General features: G+C 43.0%; 1 protein-coding gene across 1 annotated transcript in view; it reads right to left on the bottom strand.

The window, feature by feature from the left end:
- ATP8B3 (ATPase phospholipid transporting 8B3) overlaps positions 1–22,009 on the bottom strand; it is a 317,397-nt gene that overhangs the window by 77,234 nt on the left and 218,154 nt on the right. The window lies entirely within an intron of this gene.

The raw sequence follows: 22,009 nt of genomic DNA, 5'->3' as shown, positions 1-22,009 counted from the left end.
CACATACAGTACATGTCTCCCACCTGTGCAGCCACATACAGTACATGTCTCCCACCTGTGCAACCACATACAGTACATGTCTCCCACCTGTGCAGCCACATACAGTACATGTCTCCCACCTGTGCAGCCACATACAGTACATGTCTCCCACCTGTGCAGCCACATACAGTACATGTCTCGCACCTGTGCAGCCACATACAGTACATGTCTCGCACCTGTGCAGCCACATACAGTACATGTCTCGCACCTGTGCAGCCACATACAGTACATATCTCCCACCTGTGCCCAAGCATTGATTAAGGGCCCATTTGTTCTATCCCCTATTTGTGCTGTTCTGGGGTCACATCCGCACTGTAAATTATATATTCTGATCTCTCACACAACATCCAGTGTATAATGCATCCAGGACCCTCCAAGTACAACAGCTGCAATCACTACAACTCCCAGCATTTACTGCAGTCTGCAGCCCTCAGGATGTGCTGGGATTTGAAGTACAAATGAGCAGACAACTACAACTCCCAGCATTATCTGAGAGCTTTATAAGTGTAAGGCTTTCCGAGACTTGTAGTTATACTTATTCAGGCAGCTGTGGTCACAGATACATCAGTCCAAGATGGGACCAGGTCACCATGTCGCTTCTGACGGGTTCTTTATTTAGGCGCCCCCCCATGGTCAGTTCTATTGGTGGGCCACAGATACCCCAGTCCCACGCTGGGCCCTGCACAGACTGCAGTACAGTCCTTTTAGAGGGCCCTGGCATGTGTGATGTAGGGCCCTCCTGAGAAACCAGGACACGTACTAAATTTCCGGGTGTACATATGTGTTTGCCTTTAAGGCAGAAAGGTGGAGAAACAAATGGGTTATGGAGGCCCAAACACTTTTTTTTGCACAGGGGCCCTCTGCAGTCTGTGTCCACCCCTGTCGCCAGTATTATAAACAAACATTGGCTTATTAACCCCTTAAGGACAGAGCCTGAAATGGCTTTAAAGGGGTAGTGCGGCAGTAAAGAATTATTCACAGACTAACACACATTACAAAGTTATACAACTTTGTAATGTATGTTATGTCTGTGAATGGCCCCCTTCCCCGTGTCCCACCACCCCTACCCGTGTACTCGGAAATGTGGTGCGCTATACTCACCTGTCACATGCAGACACCCGTCTCCGATCTTCAGCGAGTGACGTCTTCTTCGGGCGGACAGCGAACAGCTCCGACTGTCCCGAATGCCGGACGCCCTCTGCAGCGTCATCCGATGCTCAGCCGCAATTGGCTGAGCATAAATGTGCTCAGCCAATCGCGGCTGAGCACAGTTGTGACGCGGCGGAGGGGGACGGGCAACAGCGACTCGTCCGTCCGTCCAAAGATGACGTTTGGCACAAGATGGCGGACGGCCCTCGACACGGATCAGGTAATGTATAATGAACCACACTTCCAGGTACACGGGTGGTGGGACACGGGGAACGGGGCGATTCACAGACATAACATACATTACAAAGTTGTATAACTTTTAATGTGTGTTATTCTGTGAATAATTTTTGAGCGCCGCACTACCCCTTTAAGGACAGAGACAAATTTTATGAATATGACCTGTGTCACTTTATTCATTAATAACTTGAGAATGCTTTTACCTATCTGGCTGATTCTAAGATTGTTTTCTCGTGACATTATGGTACTTTACATTTCTGGTAAATTGGAGTCGATACTTATAACGAATCTTTATGAAAAAAAACAAAATAACGTGAAAAAATGCATTTTTCCAACTTTGGAACTTTTCTGCTTATACAGAAAATGGTTATGCCACATAAATTATATATTAAATAGCATTAGCAACATGTCTACTTTATGTTGGCAGCATTTATTGAACTATCTTTCATTTTTTTTAGACAATAGAAAGCTTAAAACATTAGCAGCAATTTTCCAAATTTTCAGTAAAATTTCAAAATCAGATATTTTTAGGGACCTGTTCAGGTGTAAAGTGTATTTGAGGGGACTGTATGTAAGAAAGCCCCACAAAGCACCCCATTTCACCCCCTTTAGGGGAGTCACAGAAATAAAAGCTAAGTGTGTAAGAAATTTGAAAATTTTAATCTTCTGTGCAGAGATTTTATTGTAATCCAAAATTTTTCATAATTGTAAACCTATTACTAGAGAAATGCACCCCAATATTCATTGCCCCGTTTCTGCAGTTTATAGAAATACCCCATACAGTATGTGGCCCTATTGCGCTATTTGACGCAACCACAAGCCTCAGATATAAAGGAGCGCCTAGTGAATTTCAATGCCTCCTTATATTTGGTCATTTCTGACTGTACCACTTCAGGTTGGCAGAGACTCTGGGGTGCCAAAACCTAAAAAACACCCCTAAAAGGACAGCATTTAGAAAAGTACACCCCTCAAGGAATGTAACAAGGGGTGCGGTGAGGATTTGGACCCCACAGGTGCTTCACAGATTTTCGGAACAATGTGGTGTAAAAAAGGAAAAATTCTATATTTTACACTAAAACGTTGTTCTAGCCTTCATTTTTCATTTTTACAAGGGGATAAAAGAACAAAGAAACACCAAATGTGCAGCGCAGTTTCTCCCGAGTACAGAAATACCCCACATGTGGACATAAAGTGCCAAGCAGGCGCAGGACGAGCCTCCAAAGGGAAGGAGCGCCAATTGGCTTTTGGAAGCTGGATTTTACTGGAATGGATTTCAAGGGCCATGTCGCATTTACAGAGCCCTCGTGCTGCCAAAACACTGGAAACCCCCTACAAGTGACACTATTCTGGAAACTACACCCCTCAAGGAATCTAACAAGGGGTGAACTGAGCATATGGACCCCACTGGTGACGGGCACAAATGTGGAACAATGTGACGTGAAAATTTTCATTTTTCCACATTCACGATACAAATGTGCCCGTCATCAAGGGGTCCATACCCTCATTGCACCCCTTGTTAGATTCCTTGAGGGGTGTAGTTTCCAGAATGGGGTCACTTGTGGGTGGTTCTCACTGTCTTGTCTTGAAATCAATGATTTAGTGTAAAAATTTAAAATTTTTACTCTAAATGTTGGTCTAGCCTTGATTTTTTCCATTTCCACAAGGGGTTAAAAAACAAAATGAACGAGAAACGTGTAGGGTAATTTCCCCTGAGTATGAACATACCCAACATGTGGACATAAGGACAAGCCACCAAAGGGACAGAGCGCCATTTAGAGGCTGGAATGGAGGATGGAGGCCATGTCACAATTACAAAGCTCCTGTGCTGCCAGGACAGTAGAAACCCCCCACAAGTGACCCCATTCTGGAAACTACACCCCATATGGAATCTAACAAGGGGTGCAGTGAGCATTTGGCCCCCACTGGTGACGGGCACATATGTAGAACATGTGCCGTGAAAATAAAAATGCCATTTTTTTCATTTTCACGGCACAAATGTGCCCGTCTCCAGGGGGCCATATCCCCGCTGCCCCCTAGTTAGATTCCTTATGGGGTGTAGTTTCCAGAATGGGGTCACTTGTGGGGGGCTTCTACTGTCCTGGCAGCACAGCTGCTTTGTAATTGCATCATGGCATCCTCTAATGGGAATGGCGGCCATACCTATGTAGCTGGGGAAAAGGGACAATTCTAATTTATTTGGGGGTATTAGGCCAATTATTAGTTTATAAGGTTGAAAATGACAGGTGTCCATTAAATTCAACCTGTGTTGATCCAGAGGAAGGCAAAAAAACATCCGTGAGGCAGACGACAGTAGCCTCATCACAGGGAAAAAATTCCTTTCTGACTCCATAATGGCAATCAGAATAATCCCTGGACCAACGTGACTCCTGAAATAGGAATAAGGGACAGAATTTAGAAAATGTAGAACTCCGATGACTGGTGGTACGCCTTGAAGCGATCCTATATGCAGAGGCCGGGGTGATCAGGACAGGTGTCACACTGGAAAATGGTGTCCTTCCTGATCCCCCTGTTACGCCACACTCTGCACTTCTTCTGAGGTCTCCTGTTTTCCAGTGTCGGGGACGTCACCTGAAAAATGTTGCCCTGGTGCGATACGGGGACCTTCATATCCAGAAGTGCTGGGTCCGCTCCATCGCTGCTAAATATTAGGGCTTTATTACTGCTTCTGATATGTTCGGATCGTGCCGCAAGCTACAGTAGCTCGGGTAGCGAGGGACCGAAAGAGGGGGTGCTGGTATAAAAGTTATCCCCGTACAGGTGGTAACCTTTATCCAGCAGTGGGAAGATCAGTTCCCGAACGATCTCCCAACTAGCTCCGAGGATGGGGGGGCATCTGGGGGCATCCTGGGGCTGGATTCGGGTGTCCCTTCCTTCATACACTGTAACGGTACGTGTACACTGCGGAATGGTTAAGGATAACCCTTTGTGCATTACGCAGCTGGCACCCGCCGGCGGACTGATGTGGGGGCGCGTCTCCGCTCGTGTCACACTCCATTCTATGTTCATTCTTTGGACAGACGATGGAATCCGCCTGTGCATAGGATGGAGTCTATGACACGGGGGAGACGCACGCCTGCATCAGTCCGCCGGTGGGTTCCAGCTGCGGAATGCACAAAGGGGTATGTAAATGTGTAATGTAGTGTAGTGTAAAACTTTATTTCATGTAGTGTGTTGTAATGTAGTGTTTTTTACATTTTTTTTTTACAGAAAGAAAAAATATACCTACGCCAAGAAAGGAGTTGCTTATAAATGCTGCACTTATGTGCGCACTTATAAGAAGCCAGTGGCGGTAGGATATAGGGGGGAAAAAACGCCCCTACGCCAGAAAGGAGGAGTTGCTGATCAGCGGCGCACATACGTGCGATGCTAATCAGCACTCAGCGGCGTTAGGGCGCACAAAAAGGAAAAAAAAAATCTTTTTAACTCAAAGCAACTGATCAGTGAATAATATTCACTGATCAGCCGCTAGGGGGCAGTAGAGCAAAGCTTCCAAAGACTTCCGAAGCCCGCCGAAGCCCGAAGAGCCGAATATCTGTGAAGATTTCCGAAGTAAGAAGACGCTGGACCAGCTGGACCCGACGAAACCCAGAAGTCGCGCCGAGGACGACGCAGACCGCCGATCGTCGCTCCGGACGCCGGGATCAGGTGAGTATGGTGCACCTACACCACACACACCTGTTCTGCACCCCTCAGCTAGGTAGCTGAGGGGTGCAGAACCCGGGGACACAGTTTTTTTACAGTTTGATCGCGATCGTGGGGGTGGCATCAGCGCCATCTTTTCCCCGGACACTAATGGCGATTGGTGATGACCGGGAAAGCTGTTTTCAGCTGCTATCGGCTGATCTGTATTGATCAGCTGATAGCAGCGATCGTCAGCACGGGGGGGGGGGGGGGTTAATCACCCCCCGTGCCGAGGAGCAGAGATGGCCTGGTATACATTATAGCAGGCCATCTTCCCCGAACGCTGTGTGTGAACACACGGCAATTGCGGAAACATTGGGCGCAAGTGTACGCCCGTTTGCGTTAAAGCCCACCCTGCGGGGGCGTACACTTATGCCCGTTGTCGTTAAGGGGTTAAACAATGCAGCTATCCAGACATCATTAATTTAGGAATAGACCTCTCATGTCACATAGAAGAGCAAGGAACTTCAGAAAAAGGCTAGGCAGAACATGCATTAATTGCAGTACACTCAAAAAGGACAATCCGTTACACATCCTGGTACTGGTAAAACATTTAAGATAAACACATATCTAAATAGTGATTATAATTGGATAATTTATGTTCTTTGGGGTCTTTGCTATCTTTTGTATGTGAACAAGAAATGTAAGATTTTAAAACAAGGTTAAATCAACAAAGATATGCGATTTGTAAGAAAAGGTCAGACTAACCTATACCCAAGCACTTCACTGAGGCTGGTCATGTTGAAGGTGACTTTAGAGTAATGTTGATAGACCAAATTCCAGCTTTATCCAGAGGTGGTGAAAGGCTTGCCATGATGAAAAAAAGAGAATGTGAATGGATATTTCAGCTTAAAACACTTAAACCGCATGGCCTTAAGGTAGAGTAGAGAGGGAATAGATGAGAAATCTCCCCTTTCCCTTTCCTTCAAGATGTGGTAAGTGGACTAATATAGAGTTGTTCATAAGGAATTGACATATGTACACTGCGTTGCCCGTCATGAAATGATTTACTTACTCTCACATGAATTTGATTTTATATGAACTATATGGGAGATGTACATATGGATTGATTTTATGGACTTTGTATGAAGGTTTTATATGTGTATTTTTATGTGAATTCTGTATATGTCACCTTGACTATGTAAATTTTGCACTTATGTGTATAGGGTTAACTACCCGGGAGGAGGAAATGGACCACCCCTCCTTTAGCCTAATAATTGTGATTCCTTGCTGTATTTAAAGGGGTGCTCCGGCGGGGGGGCACTTTTTTGGGGGGACCGGGGAGGAGGTGGCTGAAATAAAAGACGTCCACTTACCTCCTCTGTTCCAGCGGCGGGTCCCGCATCACGGCGCTCCGGTCCCCGGCCGCTTCCGGGTGTCTGATGCGGGCCCGAGACGTGACGTCTCAGGTCCGCTCAGCCACTCAGTGAAGGAGGCGGGATCTGTTTGTCTGCTCGGATCCTGCCTCCTTCACTGGGTGGCTGAGCGGCCCTGAGACGTAGCGTCTCGGGCGGCGTCAGACACCCGGAAGTGGCCGGGAACCGGGGACCGGAGTGCCGTGATGCGGGACCCGCCGCTGGAACCGGGGAGGTAAGTGGACGTCTTTTTTTTCAGCCACCTCCTCCCCGCTCCCCCCAAAAAAGTGCCCCCACGCTGGAGCACCACTTTAAGTATGGTCTGTGTCATGAGCATCCTATATTTGTCCTTAATCCGACAAAGGTGCGCCATAGCCCTGAAACACGTTATTGTTGGGCTGAATAAATCGTGTTTTATGTGAACATCGGTTTCTACTTCGTGGTTTGGTGGTGAGCGCAATCTCCAGGTCATTTTTGTGTCATTTTTTGGCACCATTTGGTTTTACCTTAAGGTAGAGTATAAGATTTTACCCAGGTACTGTAATTTCTAATAACAAAAGGACCCAGTTAATTTTTCATTAAGTGTATTTTGAATACATTTCAATACTATATACTAATATTCTCATTTTATTTATTATAGTGCTTAAAAAAGCACTATATTGTAATCCGTATTCTTCTTCTTCCGCTTCTTCCTCCCGCCATCCTTCTGCGATTAAAACAGCCCAAACCGCTTTGCGAACAGACTCTGTTCAAACTGCATTTCGAAGCCCTCGGCGGTGACAGGTGTGCTATCTATTCTTGGTTCTGATCGGATTTGTCGTTTTAAAGCAATTTACGTTTAAAGACCCCTCATTTCCTATAGGAAATAATGGCCACACTGTAAACGCCAACAGCCAATCACAGCACATATGCAAATAGCTGAAATACAGCAGCCAATAGAAATTCTAAGGTCTTGTCAGTCAATGCCTCACAACGTCCACTCAGTCACATGTCCACTATTGGCCAATAGAAGATGTAGAAGATGGAAGGTCCTTAAAAGAGATGAGCAAACCTCAAGCATGCTCGAGTTCATCCGAACCCGAGGTTCGGCATTTGATTAGCTACTGAAGTTGGATAAAGCTCTAAGGTTGTCTGGAAAACATGGATACAGCCAATGGCTATATCCATGTTTTCCACATAGCCTTAGGGCTTTATCCAACTTCAGCAGCCCCCATTAATCAAATGCTGAACGCTCGGGTTCGGATGAACACGAGCATGCTCGAGGATCGCTCATTTCTAGTCCTTAACAATTACTGACATGAGTAAGTTTGTCATGGTAACCAAGCAATGATCTCTACCATTATAAGTAGCAGAATTCAGTCAGTAAAGTAGCAGAGCTAAGCCAGCCATGTAGCAGAGCTGATACCCGCACTACGTAGCAGAGCTGAGCCAGCCGTGTAGCAGAGCCGACACCCGCACTACGTAGCAGAGCTGAGGCAGCCATGTAGCAGAGCCGACACCCGCATTACGTAGCAGAGCTGAGGTAGCCGTGTAGCAGAGCCGACACCCGCACTACGTAGCAGAGCTGAGGCAGCTGTGTAGCAGAGCCGACACCTGCACTACGTAGCAGAGCTGAGGAAGCTGTGTAGAAGAGCCGATACCCGCACTACGTAGCAGAGCTGAGCTATATTTAAAATTCTCTTGTTCTTAGAAAGATAGTTATGCTATATGAACTAATTAGTACTGCAACATCTACAACATCTACAACACTTTATAGTGACGTCATTTGGTGAACGTCCTTTTACTTGTTAGGATGTTAGACGGCTTCGATATTTTGCAGTGATTCTTCAAAATTTCTGAAAAATTTCAAATTCTGATTTTATTAGGGACTAGTTTAGTTCTGAAGTGGATTTGTGGGGCCTGTATGTTAGTTACCCCCCATAAATCCCTCCACTGTAAAAAATGCACCCCTTAAATTATTCAAAGTAACATCTCATAAGTTTATTAACCCTTCAGGTGTTTCGTAGAAATTTGAGCAGGTTGGAGGAGAAATTTAAATTTTTCTTTTTTTTTTGGCAGATATTCTATTTTAATCCATTTTTTCCTCTAACACAGCAAATACTAACTGAGAAACGGAACTCAATGGGGGAGATTTATGAAAGGTTGTAAATATACACCTGGTGTAAACTGCCCACAGCAACCAATCACAGCTCAGCTTTCAGCTCTGGTAAAATATAAGATGAGCTGTGATTGGTTGCTGTGGGCAGTTTACACCAGGTGTATATTTACACCCTTTTATAAATCTCCCCCAATATTTATTCCGCTTATTCCAATGTTTTTTAGAAATCCCACTTATTATGTGGCTGCAGTGCATCACCTGACTCAACCACAGGCCTCAGTCATGACAGAGGCCTGGTGAATTTTGGGGCCCTTTTTTTTGTATTTGAGGTTGTTTTTTTTTAGCCATTATACCATGTCACAGAGTACCACTATGCCTGTCGATGCGTATGACCGCGAAACGGCCATCGCTTTAAGTGGAGTGCACCTGTATCTGCCATGTAACCTATTTTGAGCACATGTGGTTACTTTGTATGCTGTCCAGCGATCAATAAAGATTTCTATGAATTTCAAGTGAGTGCCGCAACGTCATCTTTCTCTACCTGTTGTATACCATGTCACAGAGGCCTTGCAGTGCCAGAATATTTGTGTAAGACAAGTTGACGTTTCCATCTGTACCTTTTTCGGGGGGACATGTGACACCCTGATAATTTTTTATTCAATTTTTTATGAGGTGGTACGAATAAAAAACACAATTTAGCAGCTGTTTTTTTTATAATTTTTTTGTATGACATTTACTATACGTCACATATGTTATCATTAGAGATGAGCGAACCTCGGCATGCTCGAGTCGATCCGAACCCGAATGTTCGGCATTTGATTAGTCAGGGCTGCTGAAGTTGGATAAAGCCCTAAGGCTATGTGGAAAACATGGATATAGTCATTGGCTGTATCCAGGTTTTCCAGACCACCTTAGAGCTTTATCCAAGTTTAGCAGCCCCCGCTAATCAAATGCCGAACGTTCGGGTTCGGATGGACTCAAACCCAAACCCGGTTTGCTTTTCTCTAGTTATCATTATTCGTTAGTTATATCTATTATATATAGCTTTTGTTATAGTTTATGGCATTTATACTATAAATACTGTTAATGTCTTGCATTTTGTAAGAGCAGTACTATTTTTATTTTTTCACCAATGGAGTTATGTGAAGGCTTTTTTTGTGGCATAAGCTGCCGTTTTTAGCTTTTATTTATATTTTTTAGGGGGCGGGATTAACAAAAAATTTCATTTTGGTTAGTTTTTTATTAATTCTTTTTTTACGACGTTAATAGGGCGGGATAATTAATGTAACAGGTTAATAGACAGGGTCATTACGGACGCAGTGATACCAAATATGTGTATCTTATTTATAGGGGATCATTTATAAATTGGGATGGGGAATGTGTATATGTATTTATTTACTTATAATTATTTATTTTATTTATTTATGTATCTTATTTGTTTGTTTATTTATTCATGTGTGTAATTGTGTGTGTGTTTAACTTTCACTTTACAGATACATCTATAATACATTACAGCACATGATCAGTGCTGTCGTGTATTTTAGAATGAATCAGCTGTCAGTGCAGGTGCCTGGTTGTTCTCATTCATAGCAGCCCAGACGCATAAAGCAGCATCTGGGTTGCTATGGTACCCCCCCAGACCACGGCACCTATAGGGTTAACTGCCCGGGGGGGAGCGTGGCTCCCCTCCAGGCAGGGGCAGCAGGAGGAGGCTGTGTGACACAGCCTCCTCCTGCTTCCCAATCGCCGCAAGGGACAGCAGGGGGAGGCAGGAAAAGCATGATGATACCCCAGTCGTTCTTAAAGGGATGGTACCCAAGTCGCTCTTAAAGGGATGGTACCCAAGTCGCTCTTAAAGGGACAGTACCCAAGTGGCTCTTAAAGGGACTGTACCAAAGTCACTCTTAAAGGGAGGGTATCAAGGGTTAAAATTTCTATTAAAGGGAAGTCACTGTTAAAGGGGTGCTCTTTCAAGCACTATGTATTTCCCTGGAAATGCAAATCTAGTTTACAATTTGACATTTAAGCAAATTACTTGGAGCAACATATGGGCAACCACCAGGATTGATCATCAGTTATTTACAATTTATGTACACTCCTGTATGTGAGAAACTCCATATACACTTGTCTTTCCCTGACATGTAACAAATATATTCCGTATTATAGAGAACTGATTAACTAAACAATGTAATGTGTAGTGCTTGAAAAAGCACTATATTGCAAACCCTTTTCTTTATTCTTCTACTTTTTCCAGGTTCTCCAAATTTCCTGCAATTTATACAGCCTGAACCACTGCTAAGTATTTTTGCTTTTGGATTTGTCTTTAATAAATTTACATTTAAAATTTAAAAGACCAAAAATTCCCCAAAGAAATAAATGGTGGAATGTACATAAATTCATATATCGCATAGCACAGCACTAAACAGCCAACCACAACGCATAAGCAAATAGCTCAAATGTAGCAGCCAATAGAAACTCGCAGGTCCTTCACCTAATGCCTGATAACACCCATGCAGTCACATGTCCCCTATTGGCCAATAGAAGATGGCAAGTACAAATTTGCCTTACTGACATAGAGATTTCCACAAGATTGTCATGGTAGCCAAGCAATTTTCTTTACCATTATAAGGCCGCTGTGAATGTTACTCTTAAGGAGCCGGTAGCAAGGTCCCTCGTAAAGGGCCAGTACCGAATTAGCTCCTAAAGGACGATACAAAACTTGCTTTTAAAGGGCCAATACTGTATCCACTCTTAATTGGCTGGTACTTAATTTGCTCTTAAAGGGCCAGCACCAAATTTGCTCTTAAAGGGCTGCTGATAAATCTTCTTTGAAAAGGAACGGTTCCGAAATAACTTTAAAGGGCCAATACTGCATTCACTCTTAAAGGACCAGTACTGAATTCACTCCTAAATAGCTGGTACTGAAATCACTCTAAGGCTGGGTTCACACTACGTATATTTCAGTCAGTATTGCAACCAAAACCAGGAGTGGATTAAAAACACAGAAAAGATCTGTTCACACAATGTTGAAATTGAGTTGGAATGTTGAGTGGAAGGCTGCCATATAACAGTAAATAACTGCCATTATTTCAATATAACAGCCGTTGTTCTAAAATAACAGCAAATATTTGCCATTAAATGGCGGCCATCCACTCAATTTCAACATTGTGTGAACAGAGCCTTTCTGTGTTTTTAATCCACTCCTGGTTTTGGTTGCAATACTGACTGAAATATACATATACTGACTGAAATATATGTAGTATGAACCCAGCCTTAAAGGTCTGACACCAAAGTCAATCTTAAAGAGACAGTATTGAATCTGCTCCTATAGTATAGATTTTGATCCTAAAGGGTCGGCAAAGTCGCTCTTAAAGGGTCAGTAAGGCTGATGCCAAATTTGCTTTCAAAGGACCAGTACCGATTTCCCTTATAAAAAGTTGGTACCGAATTTGTTCTTAAAGGGCCAGTACCGAATTTGCTCTTAAAGGGATGGTACTGATTTTTCTCTTAAAGGGACAGACTCGAATTTACTCTGAAAGGGCCGGCACCAATTTTGCTCTTAAAGGGCCGGCACAAAAGTTGCTTCCAAAGAAACAGTACCTAATTCGTTCTTAAAGGGCAGGTACCAACTTTGCTTTTAAAGGGATGGTACCAAACTCGCTTTTAAAGGGCCAATACCACTTTAACTCTTAAAGGACCAATACTGAATACACTCTTACAGGGAAGGTACTAAATTAGCTTTTAAAGGGGTGGTACTGAATTCTCTTTTATAGGGCCGATACTGAATTAGCTCTTAATATGGCCAGTATGGATTTTTCTCTGGGATGACACCAAAGTCTTAATGGGCTGGTACTGAATTCGCTTTTAAAAGGGCCAAAACTCAATTAGCTTTTAAAGAGGCGATTTTGCTCTTAAGGGGCCGACACCAAAGTTTCTCTTAAAGGACCATTACCCTTAAAGAGCAAGAACCAAAGATGCTCATACAGGGCCAGTACCAAAGAACCCATCTAATACACTCTGAACTGACCCATGAAGAAAATAAATATAATGGGTCATTAAATTGTTAAAGTTTCTCTTAAAGGGGTGCTTTGGAAGTCACTGTTAAACTGGCGCTCTTTTCAAGCACTACATATTTTCTACTGGAAATGCACATTTAGTTCTCTTTCTTCTTTCAGTTTCTCCCAATTCTTTGCACTTCTTGGTAAAGGCAAGACAATGAGAACACTTTGCACACAGACTATGTTCAACCTGCGTTTCAAAGACTTCAATGGTGACAGGTATGCTAAGTAATTTTTGTTTCAGTCAGATTTGTCTTAAAGCGACTTTGTACCCACAATCTGCCCCCCCCCCCCCCCAACCACTTGTACCTTTGGATAGCTCCTTTTAATCCAAGATCTGTCCTGGGGTCCGTTCGGCAGGTGATGCAGTTATTGTCCTAAAAAACAACTTTTAAACTTGCAGCCCTGTGGCCAAAGGCCGAGGCTTGGAGTATCTGTGCCCTAACATTGCACCACCCCTCCATCCCTCCTCCTCACCCTCTTTCCTATTCCTCTGCAGTGAACACTGCACAGGTGCCTTCGCTCCTAAAGGGCTGTTACCACATTAATTCTTAAAGAGCCACTGAATTTGCTGTTAAAAGGGATAGAGCCGCATTCATTCTTAAACAGGAAGTCACCAAGTTAACCCCTATAAAACCCTGAATGTACCAGTACGCCACGGCATTCCATGAAGTTTATATATACCACATGGAATTCTATGAAAAATCAGTAAAGTATACAATGTCTCCCATAGTGGGGCTACAAGTTAATGTTGATAAATAAAAAAAATAATAATAAATAATAAAAAGTGCTAAAAAAAAATCAAAAGGGCAAAATTGCTGATTTTTAGTCACATCAAATCCAGAAAAATTATAATAAAAAGTGATCAGAAAGTCACATATATGCAAGCAAGGTACCGCTAGAAAGTATGCAAAAAAGGGGTCCATGGAGCCTCAGTTACGAGTCTCAAAACACGGGAATAGCCAGATATCCCTCTCTCCAGAGAAGGAAGCCCATTGCCAAGGGGTGCCTCCTAGTGGGGAGAGCACCAAACCACCCTGATACGTAGTCCCTCAGGTCCTCACTCTGTTGCGAGCTTTGTGACCTAAATAGGAAAACACCAGGGTGGCCCCTGTAAGTCAAAGTCTAACTCTGTGGTGAGTATAACGACATAAGACAAGGGTTACCAAGGCTAGGCATCCATCCACAGACTGCAGTTTCGGGGTATTTGCCCCTCGTCAGTGTGGAGCAGGATTCTGGCTACTGGGGCAATGATAAATAGACCAACAAAACACAACAATCACTGAACTCAGGGAGAACAGTGAAAAATTCCAATGGAGTACTCATTTACGAGTCTCCATTGATTGTCCCATACAAAATTTAAATATGCAAAAAAGGGGTCCGTGGAGCCTCAGTTACGAGTCTCAAAACACGGGAATAGCCAGATATCCCTCTCTCCGTTCTCACCGTTAGAAAGTAGAGATCATGGCGCAAAAAATGACCCATCACACAGCCCCATAGACCAATTAATAAAAGTGTTATAAGGATGGTAATAGAGTAATTTTAAGGAACATTTAGGTGTTTTTTTTTAAAAGGTTTTAATTTTTAAAATCAGTCAGATAAAATAAAAGATGTAAAAGTTACATATCGTCGTAATCGTACCAATGTGGGGAATATAGATCACATTTAAATTTTACCATAGGGCGAATGGCGTAAACACAAAGGTTCCTCAAATGAAAAAAAATGCTCTGTTCGCAGCATATTTTATGGAAAAATTAAGTCTGTCATTGCAAAGTACAAATAGTAAATAGCAAAAAAATAAGGGATCATGTGGGCCTGTAGGTGAAAAAATGCAAGTGCTATAATCTTTTATACACGAGGAAAATTGGTTTTCTAAGGGTTAAAGTTCAGGGATTGTCCAGCGAAAATCTTTTTCTTTCAAGTCAACTGATATCAGAAAGTTATATAGATTTGTAATTTACTCCTATTAAAAAATCTCAAGTCTTCCCATACTTGTTAGCTGCTGTATGTCCTGGAGGAAATGTTGTCTTGACACAGTGCTCTCTGCTGACAGCTCTGGCCGAGGCAGGAACTCTGTCTCTGTTTTATATGAATCCCCATAGAAAACCTCTCCTGCTCTGGACAGTTCCTGTCTCTGCCAGAGATGTCAGCAGAGAGCACTATGTCAGACTGAAAATGAAACAACATTTTCTGCATGACATTTAGTAGCTAATAAGTATGGGAAGACTTGAGATTTTTCAATAGAAGTAAATTACAAATCTATAAAACTTTCTGACACCAGTTGATTTTCACTGGTCAACCCCTTTTAGTCAGTCTTTAGCTGGGTTCACACTACGTATATTTCAGTCAGTATATGTATATTTCAGTCAGTATATTTAAGTCAGTATTGCAACCAAAACCAGGAGTGAATTAAAAACACAGAAAGGATCTGTTCACACAATGTTGAAATTGAGTGGATGGCCGCCATATAACAGTAAATAACTGCCATTATTTCAATATAACAGCCGTTATTCTAAAATAACAGCAAATATTTGCCATTAAATGGCGGCCATCCACTCAATTTCAACATTGTGTGAACAGAGCTTTTCTGTGTTTTTAATCCACTCCTGGTTTTGGTTGCAATACTGACTGAAATATACTGATTGAAATATACATATACTGACTGAAATATACGTAGTGTGAACGCAGCCTTTGGGTACAAACCCACACACCGTATACGCAGCAAATACGCAACAAATACGCAGCAAATACGCAGCAGTTTGATGGTGAAGATTTAATGCTGAGTTCAGTTATTTAGATCTAATCTGCTGCGTTTTTGTTGCGTATTTGTTGCGTTTTTGCTGCGTATTCGCTGCGTATCGCAGCAGTAAATACGCTGTGTATACGGTGTGTGGGTTTATACCCTTAAAGCGCCAGTACTGAATTCGCTCTTCAAGGGCTGGTACTAAATTAGCTCTGAAGGGGCTGGCACCAAAGTCGCTTTTAAAGGTTCTGTAACAAAGTTGCCCTTTAAAGGGACAGCACCTAAGATGCTCTTAAAGGGCGGGTACCAAAGGGCACATCTAGTACACCCTTAATGGACCCATGACGTTTATTTTTGTGATAGGTCTATCAAGGGTGTTTTAGGCGGGCTCTTATTGATCATGCATGGCAGTTGCGGTACTTTGTTGGTTGTTATTTACAGGGGGTAGATTGATCCCTACAGGGGCACTCTGCGTGGCACTACTGTTTTTGGCCATATGTGTCAGTATAATATTAAGAGACCCAGTATGTGAAAGTATTAAACTCAGATGGAACAGTGTGTGGCATTATAGAAATTTATCTTAGAAGAAAGGGATTTTAATTTGAGTAGCTGAAGACATCTAGGCTGCAAACTCCATGAGATCATTTACATCAATAGATGTAAATGTAAGAAGTCATCATGGTAGTCAGCAACAAGATGGACAAGGAAAGTAAAGAGAAAAAACATGATCAGAGAAGATGTCAGCTGTGAGTCACTGGATATTACTATGCCTTTGACTGCATAGTATCAGCTTGTATGCTCTGCAGCATGGTGAGGTGTTATCACACCTATTTATAAAACAACAACTACCAGCACACTGTTACCCCTGGTTAGGCTGTACTTTCACATGGTAGAAACATATTTGTCAGTGGGCTGACATAAATTTCCTTAGTATATAACACTTAATCTTAGGCACACAGAGCTATTATTTTATTAACAGTAACTAAAATTAACAGCAAATAGCCCGATGAAGTATTTCATTACAATCCATGAGCATCCCTCTGCCATCATCCTCTCCAGCAGCCATAGCCCGCACAGCTCTGGGAGTCGGGTTGTCACATCACCACAGGAGCCAGAAGCAACAAACTCTGCAAGCTAAGTACTTCTATATTGTATTGTGAGCGAGTTTTGGAGCGTGCGAGTTTTTGATCTGAAGTGTGTTTTTGTCTCAAGTGTGGGACTTTAATATTCTGGGAAGGAGTGTATAACATACCTGTTACTGAGTGATATCTGTCCTTACTGGGTTTATAGATAACAAATCCCTGTACACATATAGTATATAGCAAGGTACTATAGATTAGTTTATCTGTATTTATTTTCCTAGAGGTTATATACATTGTATCTGGTTTACTTGGGACACATTACTATAGCCTGTATACACACAAGCTTGCTGGAGGTTACACAGGTGGAAGGGGAGGGGACTGATTGCTAATTAAGAGTTGATAAATTACATCTGTGTGAAGCCTCCCAGTCTCTCAAACACAGGAGCCAGAAGCAACAAACTCTGCAAGCTAAGTACTTCTATATTGTATTGTGAGCGAGTTTTGGAGCGTGCGAGTTTTGGATCTGAAGTGTGTTTTTGTCTCAAGTGTGGGACTTTAATATTCTGGGAAGGAGTGTATAACATACCTGTTACTGAGTGATATCTGTCCTTACTGGGTTTATAGATAACAAATCCCTGTACACATATAGTATATAGCAAGGTACTATAGATTAGTTTATCTGTATTTATTTTCCTAGAGGTTATATACATTGTATCTGGTTTACTTGGGACACATTACTATAGCCTGTATACACACAAGCTTGCTGGAGGTTACACAGGTGGAAGGGGAGGGGACTGATTGCTAATTAAGAGTTGATAAATTACATCTGTGTGAAGCCTCCCAGTCTCTCAAACACAGGAGCCAGAAGCAACAAACTCTGCAAGCTAAGTACTTCTATATTGTATTGTGAGCGAGTTTTGGAGCGTGCGAGTTTTGGATCTGAAGTGTGTTTTTGTCTCAAGTGTGGGACTTTAATATTCTGGGACTTTAGATTTGGGGAGTTTTAGAGGAAAACAAATTGTTTATTTGCTTTTGAACACATTGTTTGCTTTTGTTGCTTGTTTGTTTTTTCTTTCTTTATACATAATATCCCCATATAAATAAGCGCCATGTTTGACAATGCGGCCCAATGTACATCTTGTGCGATGTATGCAATCCTTGATCAACCGATCGAGGGTGCATACCATTGTGGGAGATGTGTGCATGTTGCTGGTTTGGAAGCCCAGATCCTGGATCTAAATGAGCAGCTGCAACGATTGAGATGCATTGGCAAACTGGAAAGGGGTCTGCTTCTCACTGAGCAAGCACTCCAAGGGGTAGATGGGGGAGAGTGTGATAGCATGGAGGTACAGGAGGAAGAGGCAGCTAGTTGGGTCACAGTTAGAAAAAGGGGTAGAGGGAAGAGTGTGAGGGAGGCCAGTCCTGATCTGGCACACCCCAACAAGTTTGCCAAATTGGCGGATGAGGGGGATGTTGATTCAGGGGTGGCATTGCTGCAGCAGGACACTGCCTCTGAAAGCCAGGGGGGTGTCTGCTCCAGTAAGGTGGGAAACAGGAGTTCAGGGCAGGCCAGGCAGGTACTGGTAGTGGGGGACTCAATTATTAGGGGGACAGACAGGGCAATCTGTCACAAAGACCGGGATCGTCGAACAGTGTGTTGCCTTCCTGGCGCTCGAGTTCGTCACATCGCGGATCGGGCTGACAGATTACTGGGAGGGGCTGGCGATGACCCAGCAGTCATGGTGCACATTGGCACCAATGATAAAGTTAGAGGTAGGTGGCGGGTCCTTAAAAATGATTTCAGGGACTTAGGCAGGAAGCTTAAAACTAGGACCTCCAAGGTGATTTTTTCCGAAATATTACCTGTACCACGAGCCACACCTGAGAGACAGCGGGAGATTAGGGAGGTAAATAAGTGGCTCAAGAGCTGGTGTAGGATAGAGGGGTTTGGGTTCATGGAGAACTGGGCCGACTTCTCGGTCGGTTACAGGCTCTACGGTAGGGACGGGCTGCATCTCAATGGGGAGGGTGCAGCCGTGCTGGGGGAGAAGATGGCTAAGAGGTTGGAGGAGTGTTTAAACTAGGGACCGGGGGGGAGGGCAACTACAATATAGTAAGTGAAGACAGAGTAGATGGAGAGCTGGGCCTAGATTATGGAACTGGGGGTGGAGCGGCGGGAGGGGTTAGAATAGTCACTAGTGATAAAAGGAAAGGGAATATGGACAAATATATTAAATGTATGTATACTAATGCTCGAAGCCTCACTAATAAAGCTGAGGAATTAGAACTCATAATGGTTGAAGAGAAATATGATATAGTGGGGATAAGCGAGACATGGCTGGACGAGACCTATGACTGGGCCGTTAATATCCAGGGTTATAGTCTATTCAGAAATGACCGTAAAAATAAGAAAGGGGGAGGGGTCTGTCTATATGTTAAATCATGCCTTAAGCCTATTCTGTGGGAGGATATATGTGATGATAATGTGGAGTCTCTTTGGGTAGAAATAAGGGGAGGGACAAAGAATAATAAAATTCTTATAGGAGTGAGTTATAAACCTCCAAGTATAGTGGAAGAATCAGAAAATCTTCTTATAAGACAAATAGATGCGGCAGCGAAGCAGGGGGAAGTCATTATTATGGGGGACTTTAACTACCCAAATATCAACTGGAAAGCAGAAACCTGCAGCTCCAGGAAGGGAAGCGTGTTTTTGGAAATAGTAAAAGATAATTACCTTTCCCAACTAGTAGAGGAACCAACAAGAGGGGGGGCCCTTCTGGACCTGATCTTAACCAATAGGCCCGACAGAATATCAAAAATAGAGGTGGGGGGTCACCTAGGTAATAGTGACCATAACATAGTAAGTTTTCAATTATCCTTCAATAAAATGATTAGCAGAGGGGCTACAAAAACATTAAATTTCAGGAAGGCTAATTTCCAAAAACTAAGAGAGGACCTTGGGAACATAGACTGGGACAATGCCTTCAGAAATAAAAGTACACAAGAGAAATGGGACATATTTAAGAGCATCCTGGGTAAATCGTGTGAACGACACATACCATATGGGAATAAACGTAGTAGAAATAAGAGAAATCCAATGTGGTTAACTACAGCTGTAAGGGGTGCAATAAATGATAAGAAACAAGCATTCAGACTACTAAAACAAGAAGGTAGTGGGGAAGCATTGAGCAACTATAGACAGAAGAATAGAATGTGTAAAACGCAAATAAAAGAAGCAAAAATAGCAACAGAAAGAAGGATAGCCACAGAAAGTAAAACAAATCCCAAAATGTTCTTCACCTATATAAATAACAAAAGACTTAAAACCGAAAATGTTGGTCCCCTCAAAAATAATCTGGGTGTAATGGTGGAGGGGGAAGAGGAAAAGGCCAATCTACTAAATACATTCTTCTCTACTGTATTCACAGAGGAGAATCCCATAACAGACGACATGACTAGGGATAATGTTAATCCTCCCATAAATCTCACCTGCCTAACACAACAAGAAGTGGGGAAACGCCTTAAAAACATTAAAATCCATAAGTCACCGGGCCCAGAAGGTATCCATCCTAGGGTTTTGCAAGAATTAAATACTGTGTTGGACAGACCGTTATTCCTATTATTTAAAGATTCTATTACGACAGGGATTCTTCCACAGGACTGGCGCATAGCTAATGTGGTACCAATATTCAAGAAGGGGTCAAGGAGTGATCCTGGAAACTACAGGCCTGTAAGTCTAACATCTATAGTAGGTAAAGTATTTGAGGGGATTGTAAGAGATGCTATACTGGAGTATCTTAATGAAAATAATCTTATGACGCAGCACCAGCATGGATTTATGAGGGATCGGTCCTGTCAGACTAATCTGATCGGCTTCTATGAAGAGGTAAGTTATAGACTGGACCTGGGGGAGGCTGTGGATGTTGTGTATCTGGACTTTTCAAAGGCATTTGATACTGTGCCGCATGAAAGGTTGGTCTACAAAATGAGGATACTGGGACTCGGGGAAAACGTATGCAAATGGGTAAGTAACTGGTTGTGTGATAGAAAACAGAGGGTGGTCATTGATGGAACATATTCAGATTGGGTTTTAGTTACTAGTGGGGTACCACAGGGGTCAGTGTTGGGTCCACTTCTTTTTAATATTTTTATTAATGATCTTGTAGAGGGGCTACAGAGTAGAATCTCCATTTTTGCAGATGATACTAAACTGGGTAAAGTAATCAGTACAGAGGAGGATAATATCATATTACAGAGGGATTTGGAGAAGCTAGAGGCTTGGGCGGAGAAATGGCAAATGAAGTTTAATGTGGATAAATGTAAGGTTATGCATTTGGGCCATAGAAATAATAAGTACAGTTATGTGCTAAATAATAAAACACTGGGTAAAACTACTTCCGAAAAGGACCTGGGGGTATTGGTGGACAGTAAACTCAACTTTAGTGATCAGTGCCAGGCAGCAGCTGCCAAGGCTAATAAAATAATGGGGTGCATCAAAAGAGGTATAGATGCTAAAGATGAGAACATAGTTTTGCCTCTTTATAAATCACTGGTCAGACCACACATGGAATACTGTGTACAGTTTTGGGCACCGGTATATAAGAAGGACACAGCTGAACTAGAGCGGGTGCAGAGGAGGGCAACAAAGGTCATAAAGGGAATGGGTGGGTTACAGTACCAGGACAGGTTATCACGCTTGGGGTTATTTACGCTAGAAAAAAGACGTCTTAGGGGCGATCTGATCACAATGTACAAATATATGAATGGACAGTACAGAGATCTTTGTAGTGGTCTTTTTACTCCTAGGTCTGTAACAATGACAAGGGGGCATCCTCTACGTCTAGAGGAAAGAAGATTTCATCATCAGCATCGACGCGGGTTCTTTACTGTACGAGCGGTAAGACTGTGGAACTCTCTGCCACATGATGTTGTCATGGCTGATTCATTAAATAAGTTCAAGGGAGGCCTGGATGATTTTCTTGAAAAATATAATATTACAAGTTATGGGCATTAGATTTCTGGTGATACGTTGATCCGGGGATTGTTCTGGTTGCCATTGCAGTCGGGGGAGGGGGGGGAGTTTCTCCCTGTGGTGGGGCGTTTGTCTTCTGCCCCATAGGGGTTTTTCGCCTTCCTGGATCAACACAGTAGGATTTTCCTAGGTTGAACCTGATGGACTCTTGTCTTCTTTCAACCCTATTTACTATGTTACTATGTTACTATGTTACTATGTTCATACTGAGGAATTCTCGTGGATAATGTCAGCGGAATTCCGCTGTCTGTTCGCGCGCATGGCCGCATGCCTTTCCGCCGGCTCCATAGACACCATTCTGTGGGCCGGCTTATTCCGCTATCCGCCGAAAGAAGTGACATGTCACCTCTTTCGGCGGATAGCGGAAAACGTCGGCCCATAGAGCAGTTCTAGAGCTAGTGAAGATTTCAGACTGCTGGCATCTTCAGATTCTCTGTATCTGAATGGATTAACAAAGAGGCATGGGCCTCTCAGTATATCTGGCCTGGGGCATGGAGGCAGGGATTTATATAGG

This window comes from Dendropsophus ebraccatus, chromosome 3 (assembly GCF_027789765.1).
Source record: "Dendropsophus ebraccatus isolate aDenEbr1 chromosome 3, aDenEbr1.pat, whole genome shotgun sequence".
NCBI lineage: Eukaryota > Metazoa > Chordata > Amphibia > Anura > Hylidae > Dendropsophus > Dendropsophus ebraccatus.
This window is presented reverse-complemented; position numbering and strand designations above follow the sequence as displayed.